Below are 22017 nucleotides of genomic sequence, written 5' to 3'. Positions count from 1 at the left end.
CAGCTTGAACCAGCTAGAATGCACATTTTTTTATAAGCAAAAATGAATGAGTAGCGGAACTGGAACCATTTTGAAGAACACAAGGAATTTGAGAGTAGAGATGGAGTCACAGATGGCTCACAAATTCATTGCTTTATAATCCCGTAAAAGGGTGTTAGAGAAGTGAAGTATTCTGTCTCATGGTCTACGTACTTCCAAGGTCCACCTTGCTATCACATTTGATTAATTCATAGCTTTGCATAAATTCATCCTCATGACTCCTCTGTGAATAAGGCATTTACATGATAAGGAGCCAACATTAGTGAGGTCTAAAATGGAATAGTGCTAAGTCTCAGGACATTGATTGGGAAAACCCGTCTGCCATGTACTGAGCTACTATTTGTCTTCAGAAGGAATACTCCGTACTGCTGAAGGCTCTGTCTTTTCCTTGCCTTCTCCTGTCTTCCTCACTACCCATTCCAGCAGCACCGCCCTGTACCACTCCCAGGAGAATGAGCTTTGTTCAGTTTGCCACCATTAATACGAATGAAAGAAATAACATTTTAACACAAATGCTACATGGGAAGCTGCAGATAAAGTCACGTGCTCTCAGGAACTGTAGCAGGAGAACAGCTTTAACAAAATGGCCTATTCCTCTTCATATGTTGTCCCCTCTCAGTTTCAACAGGGCCTTCCTCTTGAAAACAGGACACCTTTAATGAGTTTCCTTGTATAAGTACTCTGTTAATATCTCTAATTTTCTTTTATTAATGATAGTGGAATAATATGCACATTTGTGGCGGACTGAGGTTTGAAATTTGCTAAATACGTAACAAAGGCAGAATATCAGTTAGGTAAGACATATGTAAAGTAATATTGATTCATCAGCAGTGTGTTTTGTTTCAGTTTATCTTCTAGAGTGCAAGAAAAGAAAGGAGGAGGATTACAGAGGAATGAAAGACAGAAGAGGGTGCTATGCCTGAAGTGGGTGGGTGGCACACCCCACACATCAAAGTTTGGTCTTCTCATATTTGTCTAAATATTATGAATGATCCTTTCTGAACTATCCATTAATAGTGTGCTTTAAGCAATTCTGTGCCATTGATTATCAAAGGCAGTTACTTATTGCTGAGGTTAATTTATAATGAATAGTTTCCTCCACATATCTCTCACTCTGACTTTTATCTTTTACCACAAAAATAAGCAAGGCAGATGTGCTTTTAAGACACTGTGTAATTTGTCCCATTTTGATTAAAATGGTATCATATGCTTCCAATTTTTGTGGTCCTTGTTCAAGCAAAACACGCACTTGGAAAAAAATAACACAATGAAAATTTCGTCCTTAACTTAAATGGGGCCAGGATTTTGGTTTTTTAGGTAAGAGATAATGCATGGAAAATGAAACTGAAATAGTATCAGTATATTGATGAGCCTTTTCGCTGTTAATATGTTATTGTTACTATATGAGAAGCATGGAAGAAGGTCTATCTGCTCTTCAGGTAGATTCACACAGGTATGACATTCGTGTTACTGGAAACCCTCTGGAGTTTAGTCAGTGTTCTCTCTCTGTATCTTCCAAAGAAAATGTCACACTTCTTTCTTTGAACCTCTTTTAAACCTTGTAGGTTAGAAACAATAGATATGACAGTAAAGGTCAAATAGATCAGCTGCATGAAAATATAGAGGAGCACTGTTGCCCTTTGAATTTCCTGTAAACTGTGGACATGAGGCTGGTGGTTCTTCGGGGCATTCCAGTGGCAACAGAGAGACTTTTTATGACAGCTTATCTGATGGAAAAAAATTCAGGCTGAGACATTAGATCCACAAGAGGAGTATCCATTTTCTTGGCTTTCAGGTTGCATGAACTGAGCCGTAAACATTTGGAAAAAAAAGAAAAAAATCACTTCTTATGTAATGGTATTTTTTTTTCCTATTACAGCTTTACACATGAAATTTTCACTCATGCGGGGTTTGAAGAAAAATACTGCAGAAATCCTGATGGGAATGAAAGTAGACCATGGTGTTTCACCAGATCTGCTACCAGATTAGATTACGGTGGCATCCCAGGTGTAAAGGCCAGAGTATGTATGTTTCGTCTTTCCGTTCTTCCCACTATGTTTTCTACCATGATTTTTGTTTTGTCTTGTAAAATATATTTAAGTATGAGAGAATATTCACGTTCTTCTCTGTTTGTTTTATTTTAAATCAGGGATTTGCTTTACATGTGAATTTAGAGCATTTTTATTCATAAGGCTGAATTTGTTCATATGAACTTGTGGCACAACCCAGCCACTAAAATGCTGTAGTTTGATAAGGTCCAGTTACTGTGCATAGAATAGACTTTGGTTTGGCTTCTCCTTAGGGTAGGATTCTTTACTTCTCTGTACCCTGCAGTGCTTCTCCTCATACCTTGTTCTTGTCTCTTACCCTCACTTTTTCCTGTTCTCTCCAACTTTGCTCTTACAGCTGACTTTTCACACTTTTCTTTGCAGTACTGCTGCTTGTTCGCCTACCAATGCCATACTCTTGAGTCCGCTGGAGTGGGATCATGTTCAACTTGGGCATGTTTCTGCCTGGTTGCTATTAAAAGGAAGTGCAGAATACACTTCAGAAGTCTAATTATATTTGAAAATGTATTATCAAGGTAAAATCCTCCCTCCAAAGTCAGAGTTTGTCCCCCCCATAACCAGTCCAGTGCAAAAATGACCTGAGACTGGTCAGCATTTTGAATATGAGCCAGTCTTAGTGGACTAGTCAGCTGCCAGTACACCTACCTTACAGGAGGCATATTTCACTGCAAGCTTAAAGACGACAACCTGAAGTGTGAAAGACTAATCATATAACGGCCAGCAAAAGAACGTTTATTACAGGGTTTATTGATCACTTCCAAAACAGTAGTTTGTTGAAATAATATGTCTCTAGCATGAATGAACAGCAACATGGGACAGTGTTTTATCTGTGATGATGACACTCCAGTAAATTAAACAGGTCAGGAAGACATTCTATACCTTCATACAACATCTGGTTTCAGATTTCCAGAATGATGTTATTTTCACTCTATGTTTCTATTTCAGGAGTTTAGATATAAATTATTGTAGCAACCCAGATGATAAGAAGAGGCCCTGGTGCTATACCACCACCAACACGATGTGATGGCATTATTATGGCATTCCTCAGTGTCCAGAGACAGCATCAAAGAACCCTGGGAAAATGGGAAGGAGATACAACTGTGCTACAGAAGCACAAAATACAATGAAAAATCAGCATTTATGTTGCAAAAATCTCTACTAAAACTCTGCTCAGTACCATTGATTGTTTATTGATCTTGTGTGCATGCTGCAAAGCTTTCTCAGTCATGGTTAGGAAGTAGGGCCTTTTGATCACAGGGGAACCGACACTGAAGGTTTTAAGTCTGCTGATTGACAAACTAGGGAGTTCTAGTTTTCCTTTTATATGTATAAGTAAATATAAGAACATATCACAAATGAACACAACCAGAGATACATGGTAAAAATAAAAATACTGGACACCACATCTCTTATTGCATGTATTGGCAGGGTAGAGGGAAAGTGAAAATGAGAATGAAAGAAAAAAATAAATAAAAGAATAGCAATCAATTTTTTAAAATCCTGAACATTAATCTCCTAAATCTAACTAATGAAAAATTACCTTTGAATAAATTTTAGAGCTGTCTGTGAAGGTTTTGCTTCCCTAATACAAACAAATGCTGTGTGCAGAAGTGAAATTGAAATGCAAGTGCTCCTACCAGGTACCATCTGTTACATAAAGTCGTTCCAGACACCCTTACAAACGCCTTCTGGTCTTTATTCTCAAACATTCCTGTGACTGCTTATTAATATGTCTGATTTTTCTAAGTCACTTTTATCTATTTCCTGAAGGTTGTGGGGTTTTTTTATTTTTTAAATTTAAACACAAAAGTGAAGTTAAGGGCCTGATTTCTGCTGTTTATTACAGATGCTGATATGTCAACACATTCTTCAAGTCCAGAGGAGTGCTATTGAGAGAGAGAGAGAGGCTTGGGTTACCAGGGAACAGTTTCTTTTACTTTCATGGGAAAGAAATGCCAAGCCCGGAGCTTGATGATGCTACATCATCACAACAGAACAGCAAGGGATTTCCCAAATGTGTATGTTTGGTTTACATTTTTTGTATTATGTTAGCTAGTTGCTCTTGCTTTCCACACAGTTGCCTTACAGTACTTAAAAGTAGAAGGGAATGTGCGCAATAAAAAAAAAATCATGGGTCCAAACATTAAAAATGACCCTTTAGCCATTTTTTCACAAAACTTAAGTTGTGGACTAAATGTAAATGAAGAGGGTCCCTTCAAATTGCCCTTAAAAATTTTAAGAGTTGTCATTACTCTTCAAGAACATATTGAAGAACAGCCATTCAGACATATGGCAAAATAGCTGTCTGCTTTCCAAAACTGTCTCTTTATAAATATTTGAGAGAGCTGCAATAGGCTTTAAAGTGCTTTGGAGAGTAATAGATGGAAGAACTGAACAGCTTGACATTTATCAGTGGCCTGGATTGTCTTTTATATGGTAAAGCAATCACAATGCCTAGCAAGCCTACCCTTAGTTGCAAACTGGAATGGAAAAGATAAGACTAATATAATTAATTTAACTGACTCCTGTCCTTTTCAGCTTTCTCATCTGTCATTTTTCCCCAAATCCTTCCAGTGTATCATTACTTCTTCCCACATAAATCTCTGTTCAAACCTGCCAACAGCTCATGTCTTATTTTCTGTTCCATCCCAAATCACACTTTTTTAATCAACTTTTTTTTTTTTGGTGTGTGAAAGATTTCTGTAAGTGAAACTGTTGGAGATTTTGTGACTGTTCTGATTCAAGATGGAGAAATTAATTGAGCTCTTTAAAATTCTTGGGGAGAAGAAGACCATACCCTTCACTGTCCCATCCAACTTTCACTGTGCAAACACTTATGTGGGGAAACGCTCACCAAATTCAGTAGAACTATTGCTATATAGGAATCTCTACTCAAATTCACATGCATGTGTGTTCATGGGTCCTTGGAGCTAAAAATTGTAAGGGACTCATCTGTTGTTTTCTTATGACAGCAAAAAAAAATTTTTTTAATTTTATGGTTAGCTCCTACTTATGAAAGATATGGTTCAGTTCAAATGTGAATTAAACCAAATTGGATATTTTCTGCAGTTGCATATATGTTCTAATGAATGTCAGTAAAGAGGAATACTACATCATCAGGCATTACTCAGCCAGTCGGAACATTTGTACAGCCTGCGGTTAAGACTCTACAAACATTGTTAGGTTTTATTAAGAATGAAATGGACAGTTACATTGCTTGCTGGGAAAGTCCTAACTCTGTCATCCCCCAAACTATGTCTTGGCACTGTGTGAGACCGTGCTAGCCAGCATGGGCCAGAGCCATGCCAGGGAATGTGCTATACAGTTAAACAGTTTGCACCATCACGAGATAGTGTGCAAGCCCAGGCTCCGGCCATGTTTAGTTTCCTAGCATAGACGTAGTCTTTGTCCCCTCTTCAACTGACAAAGGATGGTTTCTTGATACTGAAATCATTACCAGACAGGCTGGAAGGACTGAGATTTCTGCAAGAACATTCCAGCATTGGGATGAGTGGGGGACAAGGAAAAGACTAGATGTATTTATCCAGGGAGGTAGCAGTACATCCAGCTCTGGGCATGGACACAGATCACCCTCTGAGATGTGCTGTAGATGTAGTTGCTGAGGTGAAGACAGTCTTTTTGTGTACTTCTGAGTCAGCAAAAGAAAGTATGATCCTGGCACCGTGGCAGGTGGCACTAAAGGCCTGGCAAGAATGGGACATGACTTAGGATTGGGGAGTGTGCCAGGGCAAGGGAGACGTCACAGGGCACAACCACAGCTTAATAAAATGGAAGCAAATTCAGAGACAAACAGAAACTCTTGCCCTTCTTCAAGTTCACGGGAGCAAAACTCTTAATGAATTGGAAGGGGAAAAGGAAGGTAAAATTCTCTGAAAAAGGACAATACAGCTAACAAAACATTCCCTTTTGACTGCTGCAATAGAAAAAAGTTCTCAAACTTAGTCTTTGTTATGCACATGTATTTATGTGCATAATTATTTATGATTGTTCACCTGGACAATACATTGCACTACTGAAAAGTAGGAGGGAACCCAGACTGTGCTGTGGTCATTGCTGCCCTTTGGAGGACGTGTCCCACTGCCTATCAAGTGCACTCATCTTTGGCACTGTCTTAGACTCTGAAGGAAGTTGTAGAAAGTGGATTTGACTGTAATGTGGGTAGACGGTGAGATAGAAAAAGCACTAAAAATAATTTAGGAAAGATCTAGGACCAATTTCCAGCTAATATAGTGAACAGGGATTAAATTCAAAGTTTTATACATATTTCTAACCTAATACTACCTTCCTACTATAAACAGCTGGTATGCTTCCCTTGCAATGAACTCAACTATGTCCTTCAACTATAGAGTTTGAAGTTCTTCATCCTAACCCACTGACTGTGCTTAAATTTCTCTATCCTTATTGCAAGCCTGTAGAAAGTACATTGTTCTTAGAATTTTGTTTTTCTAGTTCTTTGGTCCTGTCAATATGTTCACTGATTTCCTGTATTATTGTTTATGACTGTATTTCAAGTTTCTGCTTGATGCTCTAAGCAAATCAAAATTCTCTGTTAGTCTTTAGTTCAGTTCTTAGATTATTACGCAGGTGATACATACTCTGTCCTCCATCTAAAATGTAAGAGCTGAAAGGTACGCACCATGCCTTGTCCTTCCTTTTCTAGTGCTTGAACTACCTGACTGCACACGACATGATGCCATTCTTTTTTCTGTTAACTGATCAGGAAGACAGGCTGTAGAAAAGGACCACCCCATTACAGCTCCTGACTCCTAAATCATGTAAAAAATCTGTCCAAAATGTAGTTAGCCATTGCTAATCAAAAATAACCCCAAAGACATGATGAGGACTCAGGAGCCAGCATCCCTTGTGCTCCAGCAGTGATCCTGAGCAGACTGCTTTGATCTATAGAGGTCCAGTGCCAAGAGGTTCTTGTTGTGCATGTGGATGTAGGAGTGGGAGCAAATAAAGTTTATGAGAGAATGAGTTTGAATGAGCAGAAACAACTCCTTTAGACATTTTGTAAAAGAAATCACCTTCTCCTTCCATGAGTTTTGTTACGTTGATCTCGTTCAGTGCAGATTACAGTGCAGTGCAGCAGTAGCTGCAGATAAGCTCATGTCAGCACCTCTGCGGCTGCTGCTGCACAGGACTCACTAACTCCTGCTGAGCACCGCGCTGGTGCTGCTACACCACCTCAGGAGAGGAGCCTGTATCTCCTCTGGATTTCAGTAACCATGAAATATAATACATGAACATACCATCTCAGACAAGCTCAGGAGGGTCTGTGCCAGGTGCTATTAAGGCTAATTACTTTAGCTGCTATATCTTGTTAATGTGGCTATCCTGCTTTTTACTCCAGAGCAGAGTTCAAAGCTCTCTTGGGTGAATCACATACCTGGCAGAGACAGGTAGAGGGAGGACAGGGAGGATTGTAAATGAAGAAAAGCAGTCTGACTCATTACATGCCATTTGCAGAAATAACCCCTCACATTGTTCTGTAAAAATATGAAATAAAAATATGAAAAGTAATGAAATTAAATGAATTGAAGAATGAAATGACATGAAATAAAAGGCCAGTCTTAGCGTCTGGCTGCCTCTTGAGCTTTTATGCCTTTATAGCATACAGATTTATGATATTTGTGTAATAGATAGGGAGAAGACTTCCCCAGGCAAAGTTCAGGTTATGCTATTTATTTGTCCTTGTACAGCTCTGGTGATATATTCACTCCACTTCTATGCCTCCTTTTTGCACATTACTGATATACTGTCACTAGCATATTTGCATTCTTTCTTTTTCAGGGAGACAGCAGAAGACCTTTTGTTTGTCTTGTCCAAGACAGTTTTGTCCAATATGCCCTCACCTCTTGGGGTCTTAGTTGTACTCTGCCTAAGAAACTTTCTTTGTCAGAGTTTCTAGTTACAGTTCTTGGATTAAGTCTGTGATGGGAGCCAACTGATCCTGGGAATGGACTGCCCTCTCCTGGACAGCAGTATGCATATTTGAAATATGAGATTCCAAGTGCTACATTAAAATTATATTAAATTTTAAGAATAAAAATTCAATATAATCCATTATAAATTACTGTAAACTAACACTCTGATAAGTAGCCAAACTGATGGCTTGTTCCTCTCTTTCAGTATGCTCTGTATTTCAGTGCATTCTACAATAGAACCAGGTGAAGCACCCATTCAAAACATCCCCTTCTCTGTGTAGCTGAATCTCACACCTCTTTCTAGCTCTCATAGAGGTTGTATTGTTCTAGGTCTTTTGTGGTCTCAATATTTTCGCTGACCTCCTGCATTATTAATGGCCATAATTCCAGTTTTCTCTCAGGGTCTCCCGTAGGTCATGAAAACATCAAGCTGAATTGTGGGAGACAGAGGTTCTCCGTAGGCTGACTTTGGACTGCGAATGACTTTCAGACAGCAGTATGTGGCTCTTGTAGTCTCCGTGCTCTGGAACTTACCTAACAGCCATCACGGTGATTGCCAAGCATGAGGATTATTTTCTCCTCCAGATGCTATGCAGGCAGAAGAGTCAGCAAAGAACCCTTCTGTTTTAGAGGTTTCTCATACTTGACATTTGGCATTAGGCAGGATTTTTGCAGAGTCTGGTTTGGTGGAAATGGAAGAGACCTTTTCTTCATTTTTGTGTATGGCAAGTTCAGAACTGTTACTGAGTCTCAGGACCAGAGTACACATGGTTCAGTAACATATCAAACGGCCAGCTCAAAACCTTCTCCATTGGACAGGTTGATACAAGTCTTCAGAGCTCTTCAACACTGTTGTTGACAACCAATTACAGTGCAAAGTAAAAATGACATCAGATCCTTAGTACCTACTTTGTGTCAGTGTGTAAACATCAGAGGTAGGATTTAATTGCCCAAAAACAGATGGCTAGGGTCATTTAGAAATCTTCAGGTTCTTGAGACATGTGGATGGGGCTGGCAGAAATGTTCTAGGATATGAAGGAGATGCAGTCCTTTCTGAAGTGGCAGCTGTAGTCCCCAGAGGATTCCTTAGGGAGGCTAAAATGGTAATAGATGCTTTGCTTAAACAAGTCCCAACTTAGCTGTAATTCTTCTGTCCTATTTGGAAAGAATAGGCGAGGCTAATGAGGATTTTTCCCTTTAGCTACTAAGATACATAAATACATTTTACTGCTTCATGATAATTTAAGACGTGCAATGGAGGAAAAGAAAACAAAGAAGCTGCCATGCATTTGAGCCTTTGCCATGCCTTATAATACTAAACTAAAGAACCATCAGATCTCAGTATAGCTATTTTAATGTTTCATTTTGCACTGGCACATTCATTCTTCAGTAGCCCATTCCATCATGGTTGTCCCTGCATCCAAACAATACCATTTCTCCCAGAATTTGTCAGAAATAGCATTGCTTTTCTTTCTGGCAGTATAATGAAATACAATCTTTAAGAAAAAGACTGACAAGCTGTCTAGAAATGTCAATACACCCAAAAAATCATCTGCATTCATAGCCCCAGGAATAATTTTCACCCTGTGTTTAAATAACAAGCACCCTGGACTAGATTCAAATATCCATTGCACAAGACTTTCATCATCCTGCTTTTCTCCTTGGAGAGCAGAGAATAGATAGAAATCATTTTTAAGGACTTCAAACTGTTTGAGCTGTGAATTTTGCTGCCTGTTTGGTCACATTAATTTACTATTTTAAAAAAATGCATGCTTTGTTCATTTCCCTGCAGAATCAACACAGATATCAAAGACCAGCCTCAGCATCTGTTCTGTAAATTCCAGTGACAAAATCTTTATTGCTTACAATGACATGTGTGGCAGGAAGAGCACTGTTTCATCCCAGTCCTAAAGCCAGTTTGGCTGTATAATATTATCAGTTAAAATGTTGCTGTCTTTTATCCCATGTCCTCACTTGCTACTTTTGCTGGTTCAGTAGAGCTGAGAAAGCTTTTGAGCAATACTCCAGTTATTTCCCACACTGAATATTCTGTACAGATGAAAAAGAATAATTGCATGGCTATTTGCTAAAAATATGTGTAGAAGTTATTAGATTTATTATAACAAATGCACACTTCTACAGCAGAAAGAGAATAATGGCATAGGACAGGTATTAATATCGGGTAAGTTTACTAACAAGATTAGACCCTAACAGTTGTTACCATGCCCGTTATCTTGGCAAGAGCCAAGCAGATGTGTTATCGGAGAGAACATTACAGCAACAGTACTCTTTCTAACTGAACAACCAAACCTGCCATTTTTATCATTAAAATATCCACTTCATAGATATATTTACATGCATTAGTAGATATACCCAGTAGACTCTGGTTATCATATTTGATTGAATAATACTGTACTTTCATTACTCATATTATTAGAAGTAACAGTAGTCCCTACGAATTTTGCAAGTGTCTTGATTTCATTGTCTCATAAAGGCACAAGGCTAAAACAAAGCTTTCAAACCCAATGCATTAAGACATTACAAAATTCATTGTCCATCTCACTACCCTAAAAATATCACCCTTCTTTCATCTTAATCACCATGCACATGTGCTGTGCTTAATAATCTTACATGTATGTAATAGAAATTGATAAAACTTTTAACTAGGTCTTTCAAAAATTTTATTTGTTTCTATGTTGACTCTATCTGCTGTTTTTCCTAGAAAACTATCTAAATAACATCAAAATATCAAAGACTAGCACTGTGTAGATATTCCTTTCTTCTTCTCATATGAAAATCCTATAAAATGGAGAGATAGAGAGAAAAAACCCAACTCAAAGAAACAAAAATTACTTTGAAAACAAGAAGATTTTTGTCAAAGGATGATTTACTTACCCAGGCAGTTTTTAGCATCAGTTTACACAATTCAGTAGAGAACTAGACTAATTTAAGATTACTAATCTGATTTGGTTTTATGTAAATTTTTTCATCCTGTTTTGCCTTTAGGGACAGTGCACTATATTACAATAGCCTACATATTTCTCTGTTATATACTGGTTTAGAAGGCATAGGCTGCATAACTCTATAGTTTTTCATCTTCTGCAGGAGGCAGATATATTTGACACGTCAGGTGTTGTATTAAGGATTTTATACTTGCCTCATAATCCCTATCTGCATGGTACAGGTAAGGATGCTATAGCATCAGTAACTAGTTTTATTAATTATTTCATTCAATTGCTGTATTGTCAATCTTACCCTTGCCTGTGAACTAAGTTTTCTGTTTTATCATGGTTCTAAATGTGAAATATGAAAATACTTTGATAAAGATTTTTAAAAGTTGCTGATGGCTTTTAATATAGTTAAACTTTAAAAAACCCCACATTACTGCACTGATTTCTTTATAGCAGCTATTGTACATGTCACAAAATGTTCAAAATACTGTTTTGCTCTTAAACAGAAATTTTCTAGCAATAGCCTCTTTCAACCAGATGTTCTTGTTTAGATCAAATTTTAGTAGTCTGAGTAATCCTATTGCTTCAAACTACATACTATGGTCTTACAGTGTGTGTGAACCAACCTGCTCTCTCTCACCCCTGTGTATCTCTTGATTCTCCTGCCACCACCTGTACTGGCCCGGCCTACCACCTTTATCAGCCCAGCTGGCATGGCTGGAAAAATTAGATGAGCTTTTAGGCGCAAAGAAGGGCTTGTGTGCACAAAACCTTGTCTAATTTTTCCAACTATATTAGTTGATCTAATAGAAAATACTAACTCCACCTATAAATCTTGTCTTGCCCGTGTCCTTAGACCACCATCACAGCAAGAACAAGCAAACAAAAAGCCTTTTCCACCTTTATTTGCATGGAGTGGAACTCTGTTCCAAAGGCTTCTCAGTCCACAAAATGATTTCCACCTCTTTAGAAGATAACCGAACTGACAGTCTTTTCCACCTTAATTGTTCTGATGTAGTTAAACTGACAAAAATACCTAAAAGTAGGTGTAGTTATGGAAGAGTTCATACTAACACAGATTCTGGCTGTGCCCTGCCCAGCACAAGCTGCACTTCCGTGTATATTTTTTACTCCTGTATCTGTATCTTTATGAGGGTTTCTACTTACGTGGCTTTGCTACCTAAGCTTTCTAACGGAGATCTAGCCATGACTTTTCGCTTAACATGCACATAGATAAATCGCTATTCTGACCACTAAAAGTGGGTCCTCTAAAAGTAGATGAAGAAGCCTGGTCTTTGCTCAGTCGGAGTAACAATTTGTTGAACAAGCCACACAGCTGAGTTGCTGAATTTTAAATAGCTTTCCAATCCAGCTGCATGCTCTATTTGCCAAGCATATTATTATAGCAATACCAAATATCCTTGACTGTGAACAGAAGCCTGGATGCTGCTTTAGTAGTTACCCACTTTCCTCCCTTCTTTTTAGCAGTAGGTAAGGTCGTTGAAAGAAAAGACATTTTTCAAACATAAATAATAGCTTATCTCCCTGTGTAAAGGATGATTAAAGCTAATATGCTTTCCGGAAGGATTCCCAAGCCAGACAGCTAAATCCATTTCTAGCTCACTAGATCAAATGATCTTGTTTTGCTTTGTTAATGTGAAGTTCAGGTGCAGAATAGGAATTGCACTTGTACAATGTCTCTGAACATCAAGGCCTCTTTCCCAGGGTACCTAAGTATGCATTTAATTTGCAAATGTAGGGCTAAACCTTAAAAAGGCATTTGCAAGCCCACAAATGTGCAAGTTCTGCAGATGACTGAGGGGTGACACTGTAGAGCTTCTGTTTGTTTTACCGTTGCCTGAGTGCTCTGTCCCTGGGTTTGTTCCCACCCATGGAGGCATGATTGTGGGGGAAGAGGAAATGGACATTTTCTGTAACTGTCCAAAGGGACATTTTCTGCAACTGTCCTCCTTTTAGGTAGACAGGTTTCTCCTCTCTCACACCCCAGGCAGCCAATTTAGATCCTGTTTTATACAAATACCTCCTCCTAGTGTCTCTAGCCAAGAAGCAGCAGAGCTAAAGATTGTATTGTTTCAGGCCCCTCCAGGAAAGAAGCATAATATCTCAAGAAGAAAATCTGCATAACCTGACAGTCTGAAACTCCACAAGCCAGAGGAGAACCTGGGCAACAGCTGCACAGAGGACAGAGGATCGTGGTGCTGAGAAGCTGTTCGCTAACTCACCAGAGAAGAACGTGGCATGACCTCACATCAGAAAAGGGAGGAAAATAAAAATAGTTCATTACAGCATGAGTTGGCCAGCATGTCCTAATATAAAGGCCAGTAGCTTCTGCCTGTAGGAATTTAATGTCAACTTGTTTCCAAGGAAAATAAAACTGCTATTAAAAGGGACTTTATCCAAAAGCATGTATTCTGAAGTCATTTTAGGGTTGGATCAGTGATTTCATAAAAACATGTCTTTTACAGGAAAGAGAGTACTAAGCTGGGTTGTTTTGGGGTTTTTTGCTAGAAAGCCCAGTTGCCAACAACATGAGCTAAGTTTCAGATTTGCTGGAGAGCCGGAGCTGAGGACATCTGAGGTCATTCTAGGCTTAATGTTACAACTGGACAAACTACATATTGTTTCATTTTACTGGACGAAGTTAGCTCCTATGTGTGTTCTGAGCTGACTGCAGACAGTTCATTTAAATTGTCATAGCAATTGTTCAGCATTTGTTTTATGATAGCAAATTTTGGTCACCAAAAAATAACCTGTGACAGGATATGCAGCTGATCACCCCCACGTCTACTGGGGGAAAGGAGAGGTCATCCCCTCAGATGGGAAGGAACAAGATTCTCCTCAAAAGGAGGCCCAGTTTAGGACGGAAAAATAAATTTCAACAAAATACCTGAGAAATATGGAGGAAACAAGGCAAATGTAGGGCTAAATAGTCTATACATTGTGCATGTAAGATACTGTCCAGCATTATAGCTTGTTGTGTTCTTATGTACAGTTTTGACATTTACTTTAAACCCAATAAAACATGTACTAATAGATGTCATAGCAGATTATTATCTCTTTGCTTAGTGGAATGCCTCTGTGAAATCAGTAAGTTCTTCCCAAGGCTGTAAGAGGCGATTGCGCCAGTGCTCACAGTGCCAGTCCAGCTCCCAGCCCTGCACCGAGGGCTTCTCCCTGCAGGAGAAGTCACAGTGGATGTAAGCATAGAAAAAAATCAGGAAAAAAGGTCCTTATTGGTGCTACATTTGTGCATCTGTAGGCGCAAAGATAAGAGGCAGTCAAATGTCCTGAACTTTCCGTTTCTCCACTAGAAACTGCTTTTGCAGATTTTTCCCTACAGAAATGCCTCTGACCTTGGACTCTTCCCCATGATGCAGGATGCCAGCTTGGTCTGGGGAAAGCAGGGAGGGATTTAGAAGACATGAAACTAAATGGACTTCTTCTGGACAGATGGTGTTTATAACAAAAGAAACTGTGTGTGCAGAGCCCCATGTCCTGGCCTGGCCTTGGTCCATCCCCATCCCCAGGGAGGTGCCTGATGCCCGGGGCTGGGGCTGCCCCACTGCCCCCGGCTGCCTGATCCCACATGGGGGTGGGACAGGCCCTGGCTGCCGGGCCCTGCCCTGACGGACCCACATGGAGTTCTCTGAGGAGCCAAACAGTTTTCTCCATGGCCCTTGCCATCAAGAAAGGGTTTGCACCTTCCTGTTTGACCCCTGCTCACACCTTTGTTGTCTCCAGGGTAGCCATTCCCCCGGTGGGGAGTGTGGCAAGTCAGAGCCCGTACAGGAGCCGATGCACAAGAAGTTTCTGTCTCGTTCGGGTGGGGTGACCAGCTCAGCTCTCCGGCAGAGCATCCTCCCAGCCGGCTGAGCAGAGGCACTTCGCAGACTTTAGGAACTGTCACACTCTACATGCAACCCGGTAGTACTTAGGCTGTCTCCAGCCCTGTCTGAGCATGTTTCACAGCAGGATGTGAAGTCATCCTGAGACAGGATTTTTCCTGAATTAAATTTCCGGAAGAGAGCCCTTAGCCCAAGATTTACTATCTGCCAAGAGGGTATTTATCACCTGACATATCAGAATACCAGCAGGTCTAGATTTGCAGCTGCAGCAAAGGTGATCTCGGACCACTTGTAGGAGAAGGATAGGCGTAAATAATGTAGGAAACAGCAGGGAAGTAGCCCCTCTTGCGGTGCCTGTGTGCAAGCTTTGCTGCGGTGAGGAACAGCCTGCCTGGTACATTTGGAGCGGAGCTGGAGGAGTAGGGTCTGGGGCCACAGGGCACAGGGGTGGCCATAAGACTGTGGGGGTTATGAGCCACAGAAGTCGTCTCAGTAACATCACCTCAGATATTTGTTCTCAAACAGCTTTTTGAGCCACTACTGTCATACACCTACTTGCTTCAGCAAACGCTGAAATTTATCAATAATGTATAATGAATATGTGTTAGTTATATGAATAGGAATTAATATGCATTAGTTATATGTGTTTTACTTGAGGTGTTCTGCATGTAGTTCAAACTTAACATTGCATCAATTTGTCTGAATGCATTTCAAAGGAGCCTGCCATTATATTTCTTACGGAAACAGAGGAATTACTAGGATCTATTAGGCTTGTACTATCCAGGGTTATTTTTTACAACTCTGCTATTCTACTTGAAGCCTTGCTAATTTCTCACAGTGTAAGATGTGAAAGAGCTACGCTATGGCAAAAAGCTTTATGTTAGACATCAGGAAAGCCTTAACTGCAAGGATAATTGTTAGCTGCTTTCCTGAGAAGGGTGTGGAGTTGCCATGCTGGGAGGTTTTTAATCTGTGGTTGTTCAAGCAGCAATGAGGAAGGACGTGGTAGAGTCGATTCTGTTTGAGGGAAGGGAGGTGGACTAGGTGGTGTCTGGGGACCCATATCCAGCCCTTCAATTGCTATAGTAAAGCACACAAATTCACACTTGGAGTATATACAGAACATTTCAAATTAAAGATTCAGTTGTTTGTATCCACATGCAGGAGAAGAAAATATAGGACCAAACAGTTGCAGGAAGAAATGAGCTCTAGGCCTTCAAACCTTCCTCAAAGGCAGCAAGCTATAGAAACGTTCAATTTTGGAAGGAGTTAGATGTTTCTGATTATTAACAAGGACATCATTCCTCTGAGTATGCTCCATCAGAGTGCTCTGTCCTTCAGGTGGGTCTCAATCATATACCAATATGTGCAGGTCATACAGACTAAAATGAGACAGTCTCTCATTTAGCAAGGTCATTGAGGTCAAGATGATTTTTCTGAAGCAAGTTATCATCTGATAATTCATTATCTGGCTTTTCCAAATAAAAAGCTTTCAGCAGTGCTAGGAGCGTGCTGGTAACACCTGCGGTGCTGATGCTGAGAGAGGCTGGGTAGATGAGAGCCTGAGGCAGGAGAGCAGCCACGGGGTTGAAGCCAGAGCCCCGCTTTTGTGGGTGCCAGGAGGACGCAAACTCTCCCTCACCAGCTGCCGGAGAACTGGCAGAGGCCAGGAGATCAGGCCTAGACAAGTCTGACTTGCATGTATTTCTCGTCATAGCTGGGGGGCACTCCAGCTAAAAACAACTGAACTGTCAAGGTGAGGCAACTCCAGAAGTTGCAATTATGTTGTGAATAGCAGGGGCAAACCAATGGTGCATGGTGTGCCCCCAGGCAGGGGGAGCTGTCACTTGAATGAAATGGTGTTGCCTGTAGGCTCATACTGGAGATGTTTTGAGAAAGGAGATTTCTGAGTGTTCCCAGGGCAGTTTGGAGAAGAGGAGATTTTTCTTCTTTCTCTGAAGAGAGTTATTCTGCTCAATCAGTCTTCCTGGGGCAAGGATTCAGCGTGCTGTGCTCTTCCCAAAGGAAACCAAAATGCACTAAGAGATGACCTACAGCACTGAACTGCAAATGGCCAACTGAGCAGCAGAACATGTAGATATAACCAAGGTGGTTAATGGGGACAGTGGCTGCGGGAAGTTGAGCATGTAAAGCTCTGGAGTCCCGGAAATGCAACATTTCCTCTTTTCATATCTATGAGCTGTGAGAGGAGATCAGTGGAGAAGGAAGACAGAAGGTGCAAAAGCCATCCTGCAGAGAAAAGAGGAGGATTACTGCCAATGGCTTGTGGAGAGTTGCAGCACAGCTGTTTTGAGGAATTATTTAGGTGTCACAAATCTAATTCACAGAATTAGAAGAAAAAGACAACAAAAAGGATCTAGTTCAACCATTGAGGCATAGGAACACATACAGACCCAAAATGTCTGTCAGACATCAAACCTGTGCCTGAAACTTCCAGTCGTGAAGTTCCCACAACCTCCCCAGGCAAAATTCCAGTGCTTCGCTTTCCTTCATGTGAAAGATTTTTTTCTCCTAATCTTGATTTTAAATCTCTTTCATATATTTAAATCCATACTGCTTGCCTTACTCTCCACATTTATGGTGAATAGACTATCTACTCTTCTTTGCAGTAATCATTATATACATATATATGCACACACAAACATATATACATATAATAGACATACCTTGATATGTCTATATTTGAAAATTCTTCTTGTGTATTCCTCTAATAACATAATCTCTAGCCAAAACAACCCACTATTTTTCATTCTGTCTCCTTTCCTCTGACCCACCCCACACAGCTTCCCAGCATGTTCTGCCGGATTTGAAATTCTTTAACTTGGCAGGAGCAAGATGTTTCCCTGTCAGAGAGCCTCATTTGATTTTTCAGATGTATGGATGAGGCCTCAAGTTAGTATTATTGATAAGATTTCAATACTTAACTATAGATTTTGAACCCGACAGCCTCACAGCCTGGTAAAAGGATTATGCTTAGCACTTATGCCACCTTTTCCTTTTGACTCCAAGATAAGCCTGAAATTACTAACCTCACAGCAGACAGGCAGTGAAGTATTTGCTGCCCCTGTTTTATAAATAGGAAACTTGCTGCAGTGTTTTGTCCAGGCGACACTGTTGATGGGACAGGCGTTTACGTGCAGGTGCCTCAGAAATGGTCCTGAGCTCCTGGTACATGTTAAGCAGACCCATTGCTCCAGGTGGGGAGGGCACTAGCTTCTCGCCTTCTTCTCATCTCCTTTCTCACAGACACTCCCTCTGCTAGTTAGAAACGCAAGCAGTAGGCAGTTGCATGTGAAGCCAAGAGCTCATGTGCACCAATTTCTGAAGTGGGCAGGGCCAATGTGGATTTGTGACCATGCCACTGCCTTGGCCACGCTATTTTATTTCCTCACTCCTTGCCTGCTACCAGAGTAATCTCTTCAGGGTTGAGAAAGTCTCATATCTATCTTGAGCACCTAGTGCATGGGCTCTGATTTCAGGTGGAGGCTCTGATGATCATAGTAATCATCATCATCAGTGGCATCCTCTGGAAAAAATGTAAGTATCCGTGAGAACAAGCAAATGATCAGTAATGGAGCCCCCCAAAAATGAGGTACTGAAATTTATAAAAATGGCTTTTAAGTGTTGCTGAAGAATGGAGCTGGGTCCTGCTCTGTGCTCAGTGCATCTGAACAGTGCCCTACTAGTCTACCTGATTCAGGTGGGTTTCGAAGGACAAAATCTACCATGAAAGAGGAAACCATTACAGAGTTAGAGGACATTGCGCTCATTCCCCTTGGAAACTAGCTTGGGGTTGGGAATTCTGTGACTAAACGTGGAAAAGTATGAAACTGAAAAATAAACAAATTGCCCAATCAGTACAAAAGCTGTGCCCACCACTCTCTATGCACTCTATTACTTCTGGTGGCTGGTCTCTCACTTGCTCCTCCTATCAACATGTCTTTACCAGGAAAAGAGAAGTAGGGATTAGAGAAAGTACGAAGTATTTTAGAAACTGGTTCTTCGGAACATACTCACATCTGATGAGGAAAGGATAACTAATTTCTATTTCAAGGAGCTTGTGACTCACATTATTTGTTTCAGGAAAGTATAGAGAGATGGGTTTCAGAGGAAATTTTCTGCTATTATTTATTCACAGAAGGAACTGTCCTTGATGAGAGATATTTGATTTCTCACTCACTTGTTTGGAGATGCATTCATTTTCTTTTCTATTCCTAGATTTGTTTCCCCCCCCAAGAGTCTTTTACTTGATTTTAAGAATTAAAAATTATACAAGGCCTGTCTAAAAGCCCTCTGAAATCAGCAGAAATATTTACATTCCACAGACAGAATTTACTGAAACAGTGGCTGGAAGTATCTCCCTGATTAACTGACAAGTCTCCTGTTCATCACTTAAAGAAAATACACACTCCAAGCCAGTGCAGCAGAGCTGCATGATGTTCCCTAGCAAAGGTGTAGAATAAACAAGCATGTACAAATCTCTCTTTCTCCAAGCTGAAAGCCTAATGAAAGTATTTTATAATTTGACATTCGACATTCAAATTCTTTTTTGTTTTCATTACTGTGCAGCTCTATATCTGTGTTTTTCCAAATTAATTTAAGAACATTAGTTTGAACTGACAACTCATTTATTAGTTTTATCTATGTTTATTTTCCTTTTCAAGGGAGTTGTTTCTTCTCCTCATTTTTTACTTTAGATTAAATCTGTGCTATGCTTTCACAAAATTTGGGTGGGTTTTAGTTTTGTTCCAAATAAGTGTCTCTATTTTTCACTGCGTCATAACCTTTATTATGTTTTTCAGTATCTTAGTGATAATGTTACACTTGGCTTTTTTTCCTTGCTCTTTCTCATTCTACTTTTTCTCTGTATTTCACACTTGCATGCTGTCTTTCCTATATAGAATATCGCTTTGAGAAAATAAAGCTTTTGAACTTATAAATATTACACATGTTCAAACCAATCAAATTTAAGCCTCTTGTAGTGGGAAGGAAAAGGGAAACTGAGAAAGAAAAGCAAAGCATATTTGCATAAGACAAATTTCCTTATGAGCTAGTGCTGTGATACAAGCAACAAAATAATAAATTCCTCGGGATTTTTTTCAAGCTTATGGACAAACATGTCCTGCCAATGTATCGCGCTTACTGACACCTTTGCTTATGCTGGGGCTTTAATGTCACTATTTTGTCAAAAAAGTATCATCTGCTGCACTCTTCTGGACATTATCAGGACAGCACATTCTCCAGAAAATCCCAGATAAAATCAGGTAGGATTATAGCATAGTTTTCATGAGCAAAGATGTGTCTTCCATTGTTTCTAATAGAAAATGGGCATAAAATCTCTCTGCCTTTGATTAGTCTAATATTTAAATGAGATCCAAACAAAAGACTTTTCCCTGCAATTTACTAGCAGATCTAGAGTGGCTCTAGACTTCTGCATCTGCAGTCTGTGGCATTTGCTATCTGAGGGCAGAGCAACTAATGCTGTCGGTGGCAAAACAAGCAAGGCTTGGCTCCACACGGTTTACATCCCTGCTTGTTATGCCTTCCCCCATCTCTCATCGACCCCACCTCTCTCCTAAGTCAAACTGGGAAATCTTCAGGTCCTCCATGGCCTTCTCATTCCCAAATGGTCCCCTAATCCTGCTTCTTCCCATCCACGTCCCCATAATTTCTCTGTGAGGTACTCAGGGCAGAGAGACAGCCCATCTCTTCCATGTCCATGTGTACGAGGTGGGTGGTCCTGGAATTCGCCTATGCATGTGCTGACATGTTGGTTGGAGGGTACAGACCTGCTGACTTGCCAAGCAGAAATGACTAGTGTTTGCTTCCACCATGACTGTCCTTATGGAAAACAAATTTTAGTTTCTTTTCTCTGTCCAACCACTGATTTTTCTGAAGCCTTGAAGGAACATTGGAGTTCCGTCCCTCTGCCAGGTGTGGTGGAGGTTGAACGATATGCTCAAAATGTGACTGTGGAGGTAGGGATGTGGATGAGCTGTGGATGGGATGGTACATGGACACAACTGACTAAGTTACCAAGACCAACCATTTGTTGTCCTGCTGGCATCATTTCCTCTGCCCACCCTGACTGCAGGCTACACACTGGCTCCCTACTGAGAGCCCTTTGCAGTGTTGTGGAGCTGAGGCAGAAAGAACACTTCCCCACTGCCTCCCCACCAGCATTTCCCACCTGTGCCCTGGAGGCATGTAGCTTTTGACCACTGCTTTTACCCCAGGTGACTCGTCTAATTGTCAAAGCTCACTGGGATGTGGCTGTTGCACGTGGCCTTTCCAGAACCATCATTCTCCCAGCACAGAGGGGAACGTGTGGGATTCCCACCTTGCCCCTAACTGTTGTTCTCCTCTGCCCCACCAACCCCAGCTGAAGTCCATACTGACTTGCCAGGTAAGCCAGTTGAAACTCTGGAGGGCACTCTGGCTGGGAATGCCTGGCTTGCCTTAGCTGAGCCCCGTGGGGGTGATGGAGGTGGTGTTGCTGAAATGTGTGGGGCACCCAGCATGCACCCTGACATCTGGTGGGTGTCCCTGGAGGGCAAAGACACATAATAGACTGAATCAAAGTGAACGCTGCCTCCCAAGTCATGAACAACAAAAACCAACCCAGAAATGGGAAACAGCTGAGGAAAGGAACCTTCTTTCCCCCCAGGAAGGACGTGGCAATTGTTGAAAGAAATTCTGGTACAGAGTTAGCATTATCAGAATCTGGTTTTGGGACTGGCTTACACAAAAGCATAACTCAAAAGCAGTTCCAACCTAAGCAGTGGACATCTGTGACTGAAAATGCCATTGGAACCTAAAGCTGAATATACAGGACTGTATAGAACTAGATTGTGCCTGGGTTCCCATACTTTCCACCACTGTGATCCCCATCTTTACCTTAGCAAAGTGAGGCCAAGCAATCTGAGAACAAAAACATGCCCCGCAAAACAAGAGAGCGCCTTCACATTTCCTAGCATCCGGTACAAATGATGGAGTCCGATTTGGTAATCCATCCAATTCAAGGTTGCTTGAATGGCCACACCACGGCAAAGGGGGTCACAGCATGGGAGAATGATTAACTTAACCTGCCTGCCTTGTTTGTTTGATGCTGCCTCACTCC

At 40.8% G+C, this 22017-nt stretch overlaps 1 long non-coding RNA gene across 1 annotated transcript; it reads left to right on the top strand.

Moving 5' to 3' along the window:
• The first annotated feature begins 2477 nt into the window (after positions 1-2477).
• On the top strand, positions 2478-8323 carry LOC142601025 (uncharacterized). The gene is made up of 3 exons (XR_012834579.1): positions 2478-2623; positions 3955-4126; positions 7926-8323. It is a non-coding gene; the product is annotated as an uncharacterized LOC142601025 (long non-coding RNA).
• The last annotated feature ends 13694 nt before the right edge of the window (positions 8324-22017 follow it).

Source organism: Balearica regulorum, chromosome 3 (genome assembly GCF_011004875.1).
Source record: "Balearica regulorum gibbericeps isolate bBalReg1 chromosome 3, bBalReg1.pri, whole genome shotgun sequence".
In the NCBI taxonomy this organism is placed as follows: domain Eukaryota; kingdom Metazoa; phylum Chordata; class Aves; order Gruiformes; family Gruidae; genus Balearica; species Balearica regulorum.
This window is presented reverse-complemented; position numbering and strand designations above follow the sequence as displayed.